Source organism: Cataglyphis hispanica, chromosome 4 (genome assembly GCF_021464435.1).
Source record: "Cataglyphis hispanica isolate Lineage 1 chromosome 4, ULB_Chis1_1.0, whole genome shotgun sequence".
Lineage (NCBI taxonomy): Eukaryota > Metazoa > Arthropoda > Insecta > Hymenoptera > Formicidae > Cataglyphis > Cataglyphis hispanica.
In genome coordinates, this window is record NC_065957.1 from 9,027,499 (window position 1) to 9,046,477 (window position 18,979).

An 18,979-nucleotide genomic window follows, 5' to 3' on the forward strand; every position below is an offset into this window, starting at 1 on the left:
ATTAAATGTGTGAAAGATTCGAAATAATATTCTACGATTTGCGTCACAAAATATCATACCGGGATATATGTAAAAATATTTTTATGGTCATTGATACGAGGAAGTAAGAACGCAACTGAATAATTGTCAGTATCCACGCGATTGTTAAAGTCTGACGTAGCAGGTGGTTGATACTGTTATCCAATTTTAATCTCTAGCCGTGTGCCGCCTATCACGAGTCACCGCGCGCACGTCATTAAGTATAAACTACGTTATTTTCACACCGATAACTATCTGCGATCGACCAATGTGTCGAAATGGCACAGTCGTGATATATCGCGACACATTCGAAGTGGCAGCTAGATGGCTCGTTTGAAAAATGTCTTGACGTGAATCGATACACAATGTAAAAACTCTCTCTCTCTCTCTGTCTCTCTTTTGACACTTGAACATATTTATAGAATCATGCAGAAACTGACGTAATTTTTGCAATGATCACATGATCGACGAATTAATCAAATGACAAATGTCAAAGTGCTTCCGTCTTTTTGCGCGACTGTTCATTATAGCGGAGAATTTATTTGCTAACAATAAATAATACCCTATATTTATAAATAAATAAATAAGACTGTAAAATAATTAATGTCTTGCTTTTATTTCTCGTGTTGCTCGTGTTGCACAAGCTGTTATGACATTGCTTACGTCACATGTACATGTCAGCTGTTTTATATATATTTTTGTTATATGTATAGCAATTTCAATAGTCATATAAAATGCTAACAATTTTTATTATCGAAAGCAATTTTTATTTTTGTTAAATGCTTTAATAATTTATTTCGTTTTCTTTAAACTTTAATTTTATAAATATATATATTTTATATATACATATAGGAGATTATAATAATTTTTTAATAAGAATAATAGTTTAATGCGTTCGAAAATAGTTGGAAGTTAGAGATTGCATCTATATATATATATATCACTCAATTGTGTTTAGATAAGATGAAGTGAGACTGACGGAAGTTAAAACGTCGCGTAACAAACGGCGGGAGTATACCAAAACGTAAGAGGAAATGAATGAGAACGGAGCAAACAGGACGGCGTAGAGCGAACAGAATGAGTAGCGCGGAATTCGAGGGTGAAAGTGGGCTAGAATTCAGGGTAAGGGGTAGTTAGGCTAATGCGTGATGATTAAACTAACGGGTGCTACCAATCACCCTGCCACGAAAACCCTCTGATCTTCTCTGCTGCGCGTTCAAACTCCGCTTCTCCTCATCTTTCGAATATTCATTCTTTTTTTGCTTCCCTTTCTTTCTATCTCTCTCGCTTTTGTCTAACGTCATCTCTGACAGGTTGCCTACGAAGATTTCCTTAAAATCAGGTTTCTTTAAATTTACAGGAATAAAGTATTGACATTTAATAATTTCTTGATAAATTAATTATGTACGTTCTCGCAATATTTTTATTATATTATTTTGAATGAGATAAAATTACGCGTAATGTTGTATAAAAATATATCCTTAGAAAAAGATACAGTTGCAACTGTTCATCAAATTTATTCATTGGACGATAACTACAATTTGGCGATTTTCCCACTTCGTTTTTGAAGCAACAGAAAAAGCATACGAAAAAAAGCAAAGTTTTCTTTTAGTATTTCAATTTTTGTGTCAACACTTTGCGGATTTATAGTTATATTTATCGAAGTAACATAAAGGATATCAGAGAAACTGTGGCCCTCGAATGAAAGAACGTGGAAGTCAAAGCAAGAACGATGATAGATGCGATAAATCGAGAATGCTCAGTAAGTTTGTGATAAAATCTCTTTCGTATCTCTTACGTTGTATATACATTTTGTTTTCTCACAAAAATTAATTATAAATATCCTTAGTATGTAAAATGCAAGTAGCAGCAAACTTTAAAATACGTATTCTTTCCTCAAAACTTCGTTCTATGAATCATATGTGATTTTTATATAAAATATGCCACGATCAAAAAGAAAAAAAAAAAGAAAAAAAAGTGGCAACGTCGTGATGTCAAAAGTATTACGCAACGTATATAAGATGAGTCGTGCAATCTGTTACAAGTCACATGATTAGTGAGATTCGCGTGTGAAAGAAAAATTACAATTGCAAGACTTATAAAAATAGATGCATGTAATTTTTTTTAAAGCGGAATAAATTTTTCAGACGCATACACATCTTCAATTTTTTCTATTAAACACTTATGCGCTTATTATACATATTCCTGTGACACATCAAAGCGCTGCCGTTTCTTCTCCGGTCATAGCATATCCTATGTGAGGATTACAAACGTTCGTAGAACGAAGCTCTGAAGGGAGAATACGTCAGAGGAAGATGGGATTCGGAGATAGAAAAAGATGAGGGAAGAAAGCGTCATCTGTGGTGGTTCCCAATCCTTTTTCGGCCGCAGTCTCTCCGCAAGTAGAGAAGAAAAATGGTTCTCCTGGATTTTCGACCAGTTAGACTCTTCCCTCCATCGTCCTTCGTACGTTTACCTCTGTTCATCCTGCTTTCAAGGTATTTCGTTGTGTTCACAATTCTATAAAAACGTAGGAAAACTTTTCAAAATTATAGAAAATCTTCAAAAAATATTTTTCAACGCTGTACGATTAATCTTTTTCTCTCTTCTTCACAAAAAAAAAAAACTTGAAATGTTGAAACTTATATTCAATGAGAGAAAACCAATGTTTTTTTTTTGCTACAATAAAAAATTATCGCGAACATCTTGACCTCTTGACATTTGAATATTCCTGACTTCTTTAATTTCTCAATATAAAATAAAAGTTTAATTATAATTTTAAATTAATTACAAATATCGATTACTGATCTTTTTACGCGCTGAAATCTACATATTAATACACCAGAAATATGTAAAATAATTGAACAAAAATGTAGCTGATAAAAATGCACAATGCGGAACATTTTGCAGGAGTAGTCGGAAGAATAGATACAATTGTCGCGCGATTGCGGCACAGTGTGCACTTGCGGGAATATTTCTCGCTCGCGTCGAAACTTACAAAGTATCGTATCCGCCACACGCCGCAGCATTTTGCGTGGTAGTTACAGGCAGTGATGGGGAAAGAGCGAGGCAAAGCCAGGGTTCGCCCGGCGTTGTTCGCTCGCGTCCCGGCGCGCAACAAAAGCGTGATAAATCGAGTACATTAATTCGCATTTTACCTTTGTTTGCGTTATGGAATACAATATTAAATGGAATGGGCGCACAATAGATAATACTGGGCGCCATCATTTACGCTGGAGCGCGAAACGGACGAGAGGGAGACGTTACTTAAGTTGTCCAAGGGGGTTGCCTGGAATTTCGCTCCACAGCAATTGCCTGTTTGTTGTTTGTTGCCGTTGAAATTTCTTCGTTTCGCTTGGCACCTTTTTCTTCAAAGTACTTGACGGTCCTCAATATACATTTGACGATTATATTCATCCTTTTAGATATTGTTGTATATTATGATGCATAGCGACAAAATAAAAAAATATTCAATGTGTGCATAATTAAAGGTAGGTTCACATTTTTTTTCTGCGTTTTTCTGTACGCGATATTGGACGATTACACGAAAATCTCGATTTCTATCTTATTTATCGAGCAGTTGCCGCCGATTTTTACTCGCTGGTAGATGACATTCTTCGGCTCTGCCACCGAAACTTAAGGTCCGTGGAACTCTAGCTAGCTGCAGATGGTGTTGGCAGGCTTGGGTGACGCATGGATTCGATTTCTGGGAGCTCGTGATTCCGCTCGGTTAGCTCCCGCGTCACTCCCAGCAAACCCCATTACCCGACCCCTCGCCTCTGCCGTACCGCCATTTCTATTCCCCGCTCAGTGTCGTGGAATCTAGCTTCCTACGCAGCCTAGCATGGAAGGTATCCATATCTACCTAACGTACATACGAATTATGTCATTGCCACATACATAGACCAACAGTGCGGACAAGAAAAGCTCGAGGAATGATGATAATGTTGTTTCGGGCATATATTTATTTCCTACCGTTTTTTTTTTTTTTAGAAAATTTATCAAATATCTTGTTTCCATCGGAATCTATATGTTTGTGGAATTTTAAAATACTTATAATATTGGATATAAATATTTATATATATATATATATATTTTCTCTCTTTTTTTATTATGTGTTTTTTAATCGTAAAAACATATACGATATAAATAAGCAAAGAGCGTTTTGTTAAACGTTACTGCTTATAAATATTTTATAATATCTTATAAAATTGAAACAGTTTAAAAACTTAGAGTTTAATTTTTTTTAAAATAAAGTGTCTATAATGCGTAGCGGAAGTAATTGCAAGCGACACGACTCATTATATGCGCGAATAAACTCAACTTTCGAGACCAATCGATTATCTGCCCGCTCCCCGCAAAGCTTGTCGTTCAGGATCCTCCACCACTTCCTGCCACCCCACACCGATATTCATTACTCCCAGCAATAGTGAAGTAATTTAATTTGTTGCAGGATTTGTGGAATGTTAATGAAAACAGGACAGGCATCCCTATACCAATTTCTGATTAAACTTTGAAGCAAACTGAACATTGGAGGATGTGCTCAAATAGTTCCGAATCGTCGATAGGCAATACTTTCTGTTCTTTATTTCTTTCTCTTTAATTATTTCGTATTGGCTAATATATATATATATATATATATATATATATATATATATATATATATATATATATATATATATATATATATATATATATATTTGAAATAGCTAAATAATTTTATTACAAAAGTGCGGTGAATAAATCGATACTGAATTATGTAATCAATTTACATGAAATGGAGATATATCGTAAGTGAAATTTGTTATTTGCGTGGAAAATTTTATTATTTTCAAAATTTGTCATTTTATATAAATGAGATAATTTTTGAGATTCAAATAAAATTTCAAACATTTTTACATAGTTTTTAATTTTAAAAATATTGTGAAGAAATATTAATTAGTAATATTCAAATCATTTCTCGTGGATTATATAATTTTTCGATAAGAAATGCCAGAGATAAATCTAATGTCTTCATCTTTGCTGGATCAAAGATTGTAGATACTAGTTTGCATGTCGATGTCCGGTTGCGTGTATGGGCGAGTCTGGATTCGAGAACAGCGTAGCTCAACGTCCGGCAATTCAGGAGGGTGGAACAGGGATGAGGGTACTCGCTCAACCCGGTAATGGAATACCTTCGCGAAGGAACGCAATCACGCTGATGTTTCGGAACCCCAAGGCTGCCACGAGGGATTTCTGCGTTCATGAACAGATCAGGCCTGCGCGCTCCTTCTTCCTCTCCCATTCGTTTCTCTAATTCTTGCGCTCTGTTCTCCCTTTGTTCGACTCGCCGATCAATGAACAGTCGACTACTTTTTTAATAGTGATGATTTTATACCGTTTAATAGTGTGATTTTTTAAATATTATTTAACAAGGGAATAAACTCAGAATATCTTTTCGTAAAAGTTTTTATAGAAACGTGTAAAATACTATTATTCTTTTTACGCAGGTCAGTTTTTGACGAGTTTTGTATTTTCACGAGTATGAATCATCAAGCTGCCCGGGTCCACTTCTAGCCAACTTTTTCATAACATTTTTCTCTTTGCGCTCAGCAACATAACCCATCTTATCCCCGAGACACCACTACACGCGAGACGTGAAATCTTCCTTACTAAGACTCCGTCAAAGTTATGAATTCTTTCGAAAATCTTGGTGGTGATCCTTCGAAGTTGCGCGCTCGACAGGGATCAAAGAACTTGGCGTGGCAATGTCTGAGGGATGGAAAGGGGGGTGGATCAAGTCGCCTTAGGATGAAGCTTCAGGCATCTTCAGCGGAAGGAGCTGGACGAAGACGAAGACAACGAAGAAGAAAAACGAAAGCGACGTAGAAAAGGAGGACGAGGACGCGACGTATAAGATGAGGGTTTTTGGTGAGAAGGACATGGGAGGGTTGGCAGGGGATGGGGGGGATCAGTGGAAAGGGATGAGAGAATCGTGGAGTTTGAGACGATGTTGAGGAAGGAAGGGGGAGGGTGCGCAAGCAACGCGGAATACAAAGCAGCGGCCGAAGAACCATCGGATGAGAAGGGTGAGGGGGGAGGGGGAGTGAAGGAGAGACGTAGAGTAGGTGGAGAGGGTGCACAGAGAGTCCAGAGCGCCTTTCCAAAGACCAGACCTCCTGCTGTCTATTCAAACCGCATATGATTTACCGCCGTGGATAATCTGTAAATATATTTATTTTGATTTTGTACACAACATGATTTTATTTCGTCGTGTCTCGCGTGTGTATGTGTTGCGCACTCTTTTTTTATTTACTCTATTTAATCGAATTTTCTTTGCTACGTTAAAAGAAATACTAAGCTATTTTTCTTCGTGGAATGACGTATAAATTTTAAAATAATATATTTTATATACATGCGCTCTCTCTTGTTTTTAATGATTTTAAAACATTCAAAGATAATAGATGGAAATCGACGTTTATACAGTTGCAGTTATTTCTGTAAGTTCGAAAAACGTTTGAACATTCTCGGAAGAGTTTATGCAAATCAAACTTTTTTATTAGCAAACACAATATAAATAGATAACGCCTAAAACCATTTGTGGTATGCTTGCCATAAACTGATCCCTCGATCATAGGCGCTAATCAAAGGAACGCCAGATTTATCATCCGCCATTCCACATTTGCGCGGACACTGTGCACCCGTAGTTCCCGCAAGGACGGTTTGACGAAGGAGATGCGAGAGAAGGTCGAATCGAGGGCAAGGGGATGAACAGAGACGGTCCGTGCGACAGCCACGAGGGAGCAGAGAACAGGGAGACGGGAAACACAAGCGGGAGGGGAACGAAGAGAGGAACGAAGGCCGCCATGATATCAGTCTTGCTTGCGCCGACAGTTCGTCATTTGTCACTGTCGCGGCCATTAATAACTCCGCCATTCTGTCACTGTGGATAATACGAGTAGGTCTCCGCACTTGGGCTGTTGTAGCTATTGGCTCTGGGTAGGGGTGGTGTTCCGTTCAATTCAGTTCAGTTTAAGGGGTCGCTGCGACGGATTGGAAGGGCATGCTATTTAAGGGGATGTCACTCATATCGGACCATCATGGCGTGTAGTCTCCGTGTCCAACCGTGGCTGATGCTGTCGCTGATGCGAATGATGCCCCGTATCTCCTCGGATGATGCGCGGATTTCTTTCTCCCTTCTTTTCGGGATATGTGTGTGCGTGTCCCTCCGGACTTTGACCCGCCGGGATCGAAATACGCATTAGATCCCGTGTCTTTATACAGCTCTATACCCGAATCATAGACTGAAATTTCCGCAGTGCGGTACGACTCGAAAAAAAAAAAGAAAAAAGAACGCGAGAACTCCTACATCACACTTGCACGCCAAACTGTCTCGCTAGAGTTTTTATTGTGTCCGAATTGCGAAAGGTGCGGAGAATTATTGTGAAAGCACCAACGTGTGGGCGTTAACACTGGAGAGCTCGTGTGGTACAGACGAGAAGGGTTGGGGATGGTTCTGCAGCTTGTTGGTATTATATAAGCGTGCTCGACGAGCGGCCATTTCAAAAATGAAAAAAAATAACGAAAAAAAAGGTTACGTCCTGGGGTCTTCCATGATGCCGCTGCCGACACGGCTTTTTAATTAGAGCCGGCAGCGCACCAACACCTGACATTGTGCAACACCAACTCCTTTATCAAAGTATCATTCTCGTTTCGTCGAATTTCAACAAGAATAGTGCACGCACAGATCGATAAAAAAAAAAGAGAGAGAAAAATACCATTTTGCCGGTAACAACTTTCGACCGAACATTAATCGCTCTAGCGTTTAACGGATGGAAGGTAAGTAATCGTTTGATTGGTCGCTCCATTTTCCTGATGAAAGAGGAGATAAATTATTACTTTTATACAACTAGAATTTGCAACTACTAAAATCTCAAATATAATTGTTTGTAGTTTTTTATTCGATATTTTCTTTTTCTTTGTTTCTTTTTTTCTTATCTCTATAAATTAGATTAATTTATTATATTTTATTTTAATATATATATATATATATATATATATATATATATATAATAAATACTCGCTTGATGAAAAAAATTAATTAACTTGAAGAGATAAAACTTGCTTACATAAGAAATATTTTTTCTCGCCTTTGTTTCACTTGCTGCATAAAAGCGCCAGCATGATTTATCACGGTTTGCGATTTTCTTAAAATTTTTGCCGCTCTTCCGAGGGTGGTTCGCGGATGAAAGACTGTGGTGGCAGTATGGGATTGGTTCATCGGGGCGTGTAGCGCACGCGGGTAACCCCCCGTCGATCCAACGTTCGTCCGCGACGCGGAAGCGAAGGGAAATAAATTACACGGCGGCGTCCAGCAGCTACGTCTATTCGCTTCACCCTCCCGAGGCCTCGCAAGACTCTCTCCTAGTGTCCCCTCCCCCTCCTCCCTCCTCCATCCTTCTTCACGGTTCATCCGAGCTCCCTCCGTGACACTCACCCACCCGCGGATCGTTTCTCATTCCACTTTCACATCCAGCCTCCCGCTAGAGCGCGAGTTCGATCGGGCAATCCAACCGTTATTAATGCTCTTCAATTTTCAGACTTTACCGTTATCCCCCTGCAGAAACAAACGCGCGAGCAAATAATGTAATCAGAACCCATCTTCATCAATCCAATGTTGAATTACAACGGGCGTTTTTAGCTTTTTCACGAGCGATACGTGACACGTGACATTTTCAATTTCGGTAAAAGTTATCTGTGGCACATGCGCGATTAATAAACGGTTCACTGACTATCTGTCGGCATTTTCCCGTTTGCCAACTTGTATTTCACCCAGGTTGACACAGTCATTATTAACGTCTTTCGGTTTCCAAACAGCTCACCGTTACCTCGCAACAGCAAGAACAAATAAAGTGTGCAAGTAGAACGTTTTTAGCTCTTCAGAGAAATTGCTTAAATTTTTTTTTTTTTTTTGTAAAAAAGAACTTACGTTAATAAATTTTTCAATATTATACGGCATATGTCAGTACATATATATTTATATATACACAGTAGTATATCATTATCAATTTTTAATGTACATGACTTGTCATACGTTTTAAATTAATTAGTCATTTTCCGTAAGATTAAAGTACGACAAATGTAATAATTGACCATTTTCGATGAGCCGATGATAATTTGCGACGATTATTAGCCATTTTTGAGTTTGTACATCGAAATGAATGATTTTCTTCCATTATCTTTATAGAACATTGGTCGACAAATATTTGCGATGTCATTTCTGGAGCTTATTGTGAATGCAGCTTCTACTTTCGGCTGAATTACAACAGTATCATTAAGATCTCATTATTCAAATTCGACTCTTGCATATTTAATGATCTACTGTACCCCCTTTGTATCGCTCATATAACTACTATATATAAGAAGTGCTACTGAGATAAAGCATAATATTGCGATTCCTGGCAACGTAATGATGATGACCGGTTTGCTCCTGCGTGGATAGGTAGGTAAGGCCGGATACATAATATGCCGGATACATAATGTGAAAAGAGCCCATTTTGTTCATGCCCAAAGCAGGCGCAAGTAAAACAACTGGTTACTAAATTTCAGTTATCAAATGTAAAGAGGCGACTCTGAGATAAAGATGCTAAAAGTGATAGAATTGTTTCTCGCGGCTTTAAACGATGATCAAATTAATTGGAAAAGTATTAAATCATATAAATTACGCAAAATATATTTATTTAAAATCACATGACAATATTTAAAATAAAATTAAATGCTACGTATGAGACTCTCTGCGAAAAGTCTTTTAAAATGTTCTTATCTTTGTACCAACTTTATACGTTTCTGGTTAAAAGTTTGCGCGATAGTATTTTAGGACATCATAATTACTTTTCTTCAGTAGCAGAGCAATCCAGAAAGTGATTAATAGTCCCCTTTCCGTTGAGTAAAATGTTTTCAGCATCAACCTTGGAATAGCCGTGTAGTCTTAGAATAGCCTTGAAACAAAGATCGCAACGTAAACTTGTAATATTAATTTTTACTTATTAATTATGAAATATGGATTATGTGTAGTTGTGAAATATCTCAATACTTGGTTACATTTAATGTAGTTAATTATTATAAGAGATTATTATGGCTATAGAAGCCGATATAATTATATATCTATTTCCTATCTTACCATACACTGAAGAGAAGAAAATGAAGATATTAATTATATTTAGCAGGTAGAAATTCGAAATAGTCCGACAAGCATCCATCAACTTGATATCTTTGTTCTTGAGCTGTAGTTGTGAGATGCGAAAGGATAGAGACAAGCGATACAAGTTCAAATCAACTGAGGATGCGAGAGAGGAGAACAAGCGTGGAAAAACAGAGCCTTCCCCTTTGTTATAGTGACGATCTGTCAAACGTCACGCATCGGTTTTTTTGAACGACTCGCGCTCGAGCTTACGAATCCGCTGTTTTCGGACCAGCAGCTGCCGCAACCTTCTTCATCCGACCACCATCTTCCATTCCACCAGGCAGCTGTGACGGAGCTTTATACGAAATCCCACGAACTTTGACGAGGATCGACAGACCCAAAGGCAAACGCATTGGAATCTGTCGCGCCGCTTCAATCCTTATGGCGTATCTACGACTGACCGCCATTTTTCAGAGGTGTCATCCAGCATGATAGCTGATATGCTTATAAGTTATAAGATTTATCGACACAATATCGACACAATAATGTGAAATAATTACAACTGTTTTGGTTCGACTTACGAATTAAAGTAATTGAGATTTAGTGATATATATTGATATTGTTAAGTATTTCAATACTATAATTAATTGTGAAAAAATTTTATATCCCTGGAAAACATTTTTGTAACGAATTTAAATTTGCAAATAATAAATTAGATAAGTTGGTGTATATCAATGTAATGTGAATATAATAATAATATTAATAATAATAATAGTAATAATTAATTTATAATAGAAATCTTTATTTTTATCGTTGCAATGTAGACTACTCTTGCGTCATTATTCATTGACGTTCATCAAGAAAAATGACATGTAGAACTAGGCTAATTAACTTTAACTTTGCTTTATTCATCTATGAGAGATAACAGTATTCTCTTGCCACTGCGGCAAGATTAATCTTTGCAATGATGAGTGGAATGGCGTTTGTAAATGTTTGTATTTGTCACACGCAAGAATGCTTTGAGAGCCTTTCACGCTCGTATACCCAATAAGGTCATGTTCTACCAAGCGAACAGTAAAAGTAGCAAAGATTTATTTCAGTAGAAAGCAAAAAATGGCATCCGATAAACTATTGTAATCGAAAATAGAACTTCTCAACTGAAAATATTTTAATAAATTTTTAATTTAAATATAATTCGATTAATGATACATCTTTATGTATCTTTATGTATTTTACATTTCCTTTTATATTCGTATTATTACTACCTAACGTTGAGATTTACATAATTAACCGATGTATCAAAACTTTCTCCATTAAGCAGAGAGAATATATTATCAGTAGATTATTAAATAAATATAAATCCCACACAAATCTCTCCGCCTGTAAATAGATATTTGACCCATGAATCGCCCTCCTCCCCCACCTCCCCACATCTTTGATATAAATTGTTTGAACCAATATAATGCGCAAAAACATTACGCCTCAGAATTCGTCATCTGCTACCACCGTATCATTGTTTCGCGACATTCAGTGTCACCTGACAAATGGCGTGTTTAAAAAACATCTCTTGTACCCGCAAACATTTTAGACGCTCTTTTGGGGTTGCGTTTGTCGCGCGCGAGAGTGTTTGGAAGCAGCCGCCTGTGCGACGAGTTTGCATAGGGGGACACGGGGCGAAATCGAGGGGTGCTCTGCTGCCAACACAGGACAGAACCGTATGAGAGCGGAATACGTAATACGCGGAATATTCGGAGCTCTAGTTCGTGGAAGAGGGACTCGCGGGGCTGGGGTAGGCAGAGCAGGGGTGGTAGGTGCTGAATGCGGGCTGCGGGGGCGGTCGAGAACTCCCACGGGAGGGAGGGAAAGAGGGGGTGTGAGGGGGAGGAGGAGGAGGAGGAGAGGGACTGGAGAGGGTAACGAGCCGCGGCAATTAATATCGCCGGGTTTCCACAATGCGCTTGCAAATGAAAGGCCTTTGTGACGTATGATTGCGTTACCGAGTGAATAGTTGAGTAATGGCGGTCGGTGCTGCCACCAGAGCCGAATCGCGCGGACGATGCAAAAGCTCGAGTCTCACTGCCAGCCGATAGTCAGACTATCCTCCCCCATCCGCGAGTTCCATCGTGAGAGTAATTTTGGTTAAAGCCATCCGTATAGTTGATTAATTTTCGAGTACACTCGGAAAAAAATATCGCGTCTTGATAATCATTTAGAATTATAAAACAATTTTAAAATAAATAAAGAATTGTTTCAACATTCTAATTTTATATATTTTATCCCTTTACTTATACAGAAAAAGAAGTACCAAGATTATTAATTTCCGCCTAATAACATATGCTATATATATGTATATATATATTTATATATATATATATATATATATATATATATATATATGCAATCACATGTTAAAATCAATTCAACGCTATTATGACAATCAGTTTTGGATTATTGCGGATATGTCATAAATCTCGTGCGCTCCTAGCTAGGATTATGTTTAAGCTGTCGTTCGATACTTTCCAAATTTACTGATCGAGTGAAAAGTCAGAACCGTAAAAGCGACGCGTAATTCCGATCAGTGCTCGTTGTCCAATCATACGTTCGGCAAACGTGTCAGACGGATGACAGGAATCCGCTGCAACGCAAGCTTATAATTTATCGGATCAAAAAAGGTAGGTGTAAAACATATGGGTTTTGCATCAGACAACAAATAAATATAGGGATTTGTTGGTGACTCGTTGGCTAACAGATTTGTCGTATAACGTACAAGATTGCACGACGAGGGGCAAACATTTTTATAACAATAACGTATAAAAGAATTTTATCACTGTCATTGAGATTTTAACTGAAAGCATAAGCGCGAATGAATATAAATAAAACGGATTTCGTCGCTTAAGATCGAATCGGTTAAAACAAATAAACGATTTATCGTTATTTAACTTAACATCACAATGCGATAAAATTAATTGATTATTCATCAACTCTTGATGTCTTTCTCTCTAACTGTGTATTTTTTCAATGGAGTCAAGTGTACATTGTCACTGATAAGTAATGGTTTCAATTATAAGTACAGCACTTAAAGAACTGAAATCTCACTGAAAAAAATTAATTAGTAGCTGATTTTACAATTTATTGAAAATTTATTACTATATTCATTTCAGTGGAACATAAGACGAAGGAACAAAGTGTGTTTGAGTAAAAATTTTGTCACTGCTTTAATCATTATCATTTTCATTGATTCAGTTGAAGAAAGTACGAATTGCAACTATGATATCACTTTTAAAGAGAGGATCACACTTGGCGCTTTCATCGAAAGTTTTAAATAGCGATGCAAAGAATCGCAAAATTGGATGTTATTTTCAGAAAATCGACTATGAATAAATAATCTGAACCTAGGGCTCCCTGTTCTCCACGGCAGCGAGACGACGATGGTTGGGAGGTATGGCGAACGTAATGCGCTACGCGGGAGCAACGGGGACGGAGAAAAAGGGAGAAACAGAGAGAAAAGCGAGGCCCACCGACTATGAGTAATATTGCGGGGCTTTTCCACCCCTGGGAGCGCGAGCCTGAACGTGGCGGAGGATGGCTCACAGGGGTGGAAGTCGGCGGGCTTTGGAAGAGAGAAAGAGAGAGAGTGAGTGAGAGAGCGGGCGAGAGGGTGCAACGAAGGGAGGAGCACCGATCCATCAGCGTCCCTCCACCCTCGCCTTTCCGCCACTCTCATTTTTCTCCACGGTCCGCGCTCCATCATTCCGCGTCACATCCGCCCTCTTTCGTCCCCCTTTCCTTCCTGCTTCCTCTCTGCCTCTGAAACGGAGCTACTTTACCCTCCTCGTTCCGTGAGCGCCGCCGGAGCGCTGCTTTCCGACTCTGAAGACATCCCTTGCCGGCGCGCGCTACTGATTGCTCTTTCCGAATTCATTACCGAGGCCCTTGTCAGAGGTTTGCCAGAGTTTAGGTACTAGACTGCTACCGTCAGAGTACGCAGATCTAGGTGAGTGATCTTTGCGCGGGGTCGATCGTTTTGACGACAACATCGCTAAGTACGCTGAAAGTTGTTTGCTGAGAGAAACAAGAGTCGATACAATTTTGGGAAAATCCAATTTTTTAGATAAATGCAGGTAATCTCGATACGATAATTGAAGTCATTGATAACAATACAATCTATATATAAAATCTAGTAATCATTTTTCACTATGCACGTTGCAAGGAGTGCATCAGAATTAAACGTATAAGAATCTCAATTAAACGAAGCAGCAAAAGTATTTGTCAATAATGTGTATGCGTTTATTACGTCACTAAACTGCGCTTAATAAATACACGGCGCATTTCGCCCACTCTAGGCAGTAATTATAATATCATCACTCTTGAATGGCCCCGCGGTCGGATCCCGATGTCGAAGTACATTTATTTTCATTCGAGTTTAATTAGCTATGCATTGCATGCTGTAATGGCGAGCAATTAAATTAATAAGAACGAGCATCCGTTAGTATATCCAAAATAATGTCCGCCATCTATCTTATCGTGCTACCGTCTTGGATCGCTTCGGAGAGCCGTAAAATAATACATAACCGACTACGTGAAATAATGTCCCTTACTTTTTAAATGGTCTTCTTCCCGCTGCCGTCCGCCTGTCTACGACACCGTGCCCGTATCTGGATGCAAAAATGCTCCTGTTCCATCGCGAGGCGAACGATTATACGCTCGCGGGCTGAGTTACAACAATCAGATGGAAAGAGGAGAGAGCCATTCAGATTCGAGGTACGATTTACCTGTTAATGGACGATCATCTTTTATACGTCACGGGGAATGTGTTTGGGAATGCATGTTGATGCGCAGTAATTCACTTTCGTACGTGTTAATATTGGCAGCTCGACGACGGAGAGAAATGCCCTAGACTAATGTACAGATAAATCTTGGCTGTTCTATTAAAGTGTTATACGCATTTAGCATTCGATCTTGCCACCGACAAATTCTATTATACCGCGCAAATAGCGGCTCGTTCAGCCGAGATGATCGACTAAGTAATATTAGAGACTTGAATTATCGCAAAAAGAGAGAGAGAGAAAAAAAAGACGCGCTATGCGGTTTCGCCAAGTGTGTCTGTGCGTTGTAATGCCTTTATAATTATATGGCGTAATATAATATAACGAAAGTGCCATAAACACATCCCACTTTCGTAACGTAATATCAAATATTTTGCCGCGCGCAATATAATAAATCATAGGCGCGCATTAGCGAAATTCCACCGCGCGTAATGTCTCCTTTTTCATTCAAGTTGTAGCCGCGGAAATCACGGCGAGAGAGTTAACATGGACGATGCGCCGCCATGGTAACGATCATCAACATTATCATCATTATCGCTCCTCCTCTTATCCCATTTCGTTTTATCCCGTCTCGTAAGAACATCGTACGCGTTGTTCGCGGTCATGGGCTACTATGGTCGCCGAGAAATCGAGCGATCGCAGATTTAACACTTGCTATTATTATTTATTGTTGCTAAATCCACGTTTACATTTATCGAAACGCACAAATTAAATATAAAATAAATTTTTAATACATAAACAAAATTGTTATATTATGGAAAAAATTTTTTTGTAAAATATTACGAGCACGCGATATTTATATACTCTCTTAGTTAGTATGGAATTTATTAAATTTGTAAAGCATGTTACATATCAATGGGAATTAGCTAAAATGGCTGGCCCGGCCAAGTTATGGTTCTGAACGCTGTAATCAAATGCGCATTACCGGAATATCCTCTCCGCGTCGCGTGCCTATAATCTTCTCCATTCCACCCTGTGTTGCTGCAACGTCACTCGCATACGTATCGTAGATACGTGAGCGTATTTCTTCGAGTGCTGCTTGTATATATATATATATATATATCTGTCTACAATATGATGTGAACTGGCATCGTACATAAGCAATAAGCAATAACGTGTCTACAGTGTATAAATCTGGACACGCACGTCACGATGATAAACTCGGTCAAGTTTTAAAAAGAATAACATAGATATGTTAAAAAAAAAAAAAAATTAAAAATTCTAGATAATCTAGACAAATTACAGGTTTAAAAAAATATGTTGCTCACTGCGAGAGAGATAGTCAAAGAGGCAGTCAAATAGTACATTACATCGAAGAAGTCTTGCTATGAGAAACTCGTACGCTTTTATAGATAAATATTATTAAAGATAATTTGATAAATTGAATCTAGAATATTGATATATAAATTCTTTCAAGCAAATCTCTCTCCTCGGTTTTCTACATCTATTTACGATATGATGTGTTTCATCGAATCGGCGCCACATACCAATACGCGATAACGTGTCTACGGTACATAAATTGCCGCACGCGAAGCAGCCATTATCATCGTGAACTCAGATCAGACGTGAAGCGTCGAAAGAAACGCGTGATAAAACATTTTCAGGGAAAAATGGAAAAGGTTACATCCTATAAAATTATCGAGTGTTCTAGATGTATCGCAAAATGTTACAATATTTACACGTAGAAACATTTGAAAGAGATTTTAGATTTCCGAAAATATTTTGTGGAAAAAAAATGAACACTGTCAGCTGAAGTACACACACAAGTATTATATTTGAGTTAATATAATTAAAAAAAAAAATAAACACTACGTCAAGAACACTGCACAGGAAATTTTGAAATTTTGTATATATAAAAATCTGAATTTCCTTGGATCCCATATATCTTTCTACATATTTTTGGCGAATCTTTAATTATACATTCATTGTACATGTGCTTTTTGAGTAAAAATAAAATTGGACGTTCAAATTTGAAACGTCAAAGCGAAGTGCGTGCGATCGCGTGGAAAGTTAGTCCGTAATTATTTCACACAAGAAAAGATTCGGCCAATCCGGTGATTTCGTGATTAATTTCGATACCCCTCTTTGAAAGTATCCTGATGATATGCTTCATAACTTGAGCTACCTTTTCTCTTCGCTGCTGCTACTTAACAATGTGCAAGTATAATGAGAGCTGTTATTAACTTGCCATATTTTTTACATATTTAATAAGCAATCTTATTATGCAGCGTACTGTAAAAGCATTTATAAAACTGCTTATCGACGATAGCACATCTTATCGAAATTAGACTAAGAATTGTGTTTATGTTTAAGTGCACGATCTATAAAGAGAAATGTTTGATTGAAAATAAAATTTGTCTCTTCTACTTCTCTTTCGCTTTAAAATTCTTATAAATAAGTGATTCACAAGCGTGTTACTTGCGTTCTTACCTCTATCAAATACTGTCTATCGGTCTAACGACACGTACAACGGCGTGTCCGAACAACAAATAACAGGTTAGCCATCGCGATATGAAATATGATTACTCCGGTTCGGTGTACGGATCGCATTGGTCAGCCGCGTTGGAGTTTTCAGCATGTCGGTTTGTCAGGGCGTGCCAGTGTCTATGGATGGATCGGTAACACGTTCAGAATTTTCAACCGTGTCGCGCATCCAGCGAGAGACAAAGAGGTAGAGAGAGAGAGAGAGAGAGAGAGAAAGAGAAAAAACGGAGAGAGAAACAGAGAAAGAGAATGAAAGGGTGCGAGATGAAGAGAGCAAGAAAGAGAGAGAGAGAGAGAGAAAGAGAGTAGAGAAGTGATACGAGCAGGCTTCGTGCGCACAGCACACGGAGTGTACACACAGCACGAACTTGTTCGGGTTGGGATAGAATAGGATAGGTGGGGCCGTTATTAATCTGGTGTCGAGTTGAGCACAAAGTTATATAGGAGCTCAGGAAATGAAACACGAGAAACCTCCCTCTCTGCCTCCCGCGGCCTTTCCCCTCTCCCCCCTCCCCCTCCCTCACCCCTTCACCATCTCATGTCCACCTACTTCACCACACTCTCTCTCTCTCTCTCTCTCTCTCTCTCTCTCTCTCTCTCCTATCTCTCCTCCTCTTTCCAACACCATCCGAGAGTCTCTCCGCATTCCCCTTTCTGTCCCCGCAGTCCCTACGTCCAACTTTGAATGTATTACTGGACCACCACTAAACCTTCCCCCTCCTCCTCCCCCTCCCCCTTGCCATCTTCCTCGCCCACCCCTTTATCCCTTCCAGTCTCCGGTCAGATGGAGATATAACGATCACCGGCACATGAGCCATGGGCCCGCGGAGACATGCATATTTATGTCGCCTGCCTGTATATTCTAAGGCCGCCGGTGACACTCGGCTTGTCCTTCCTGAACTCTTCCGCCGTGCACAAACAATGGTAGTTGTGCAACTGTCGCGGTCAATGTGCTCGGGATAGATCTAGAAGCAGTTGCTTCGGACCAACGATAAATACTCTCGATGCGTTATTAACTATTATAGCGGCACGAGAAGTGTCTCTTCCGCGAGGAAATTTCTTATTGGAATTAAAAGATGTATAGAAGATGTGTGCGCAGCAGGAAGTTATTTTGAAACGATAGCAATAAGGCTTGAGCGAGCTGTATTATACAGCATATGGAAACGGGTTTCTTTGCTCTTAATTAATTCACTATTTTGCCCCTAATTATGGATAATAAAAGATTAATAAATTGCTCGAGCAAAAAGTCATGAAATATGAATACGTGGGTTGTCAGTCAGGCTTTCAAGAGTTCTTTTGATACGTACTGCGCGTAGGGTAGAGCAATGAAATTAATCGGTTTTACACCGGCGTGGCGAGGGGGTTGGACTTGGAAATGTTGTTGGCAGCCGGGGCCGCGGGCGGAGAAAAAGCGAGAGGGGTGTCCATGATTAAAATCGCATCAGACCGTCCTTGATGCACGAAATGCCCGCGTTACCGCGTCGCTGTG

At 38.9% G+C, this 18,979-nt stretch overlaps 2 long non-coding RNA genes across 3 annotated transcripts in view; one reads left to right on the plus strand and one right to left on the minus strand.

The window, feature by feature from the left end:
- LOC126849024 (uncharacterized) overlaps positions 1-4,630 on the plus strand; it is a 41,254-nt gene extending 36,624 nt beyond the window's left edge. Inside the window, exon 4 of the long non-coding RNA XR_007687335.1 lies at positions 4,472-4,630. This is a non-coding gene — a long non-coding RNA (uncharacterized LOC126849024). The remainder of the gene's footprint in view (positions 1-4,471) is intronic.
- The window catches only part of LOC126849028 (uncharacterized), a 47,632-nt gene continuing 29,687 nt past the window's right edge, over positions 1,035-18,979 (minus strand). Inside the window, exons 1-3 of one of the 2 annotated variants that reach the window (XR_007687341.1) lie at positions 10,178-10,879; positions 9,889-9,995; positions 1,035-2,538 (exon numbers count right to left, since the gene is read on the minus strand). This is a non-coding gene — a long non-coding RNA (uncharacterized LOC126849028). Of the gene's footprint in view, positions 2,539-9,888; positions 9,996-10,177; positions 10,880-18,979 lie in introns of those variants that run through there. The other variant, XR_007687342.1, reaches the window with a different exon arrangement.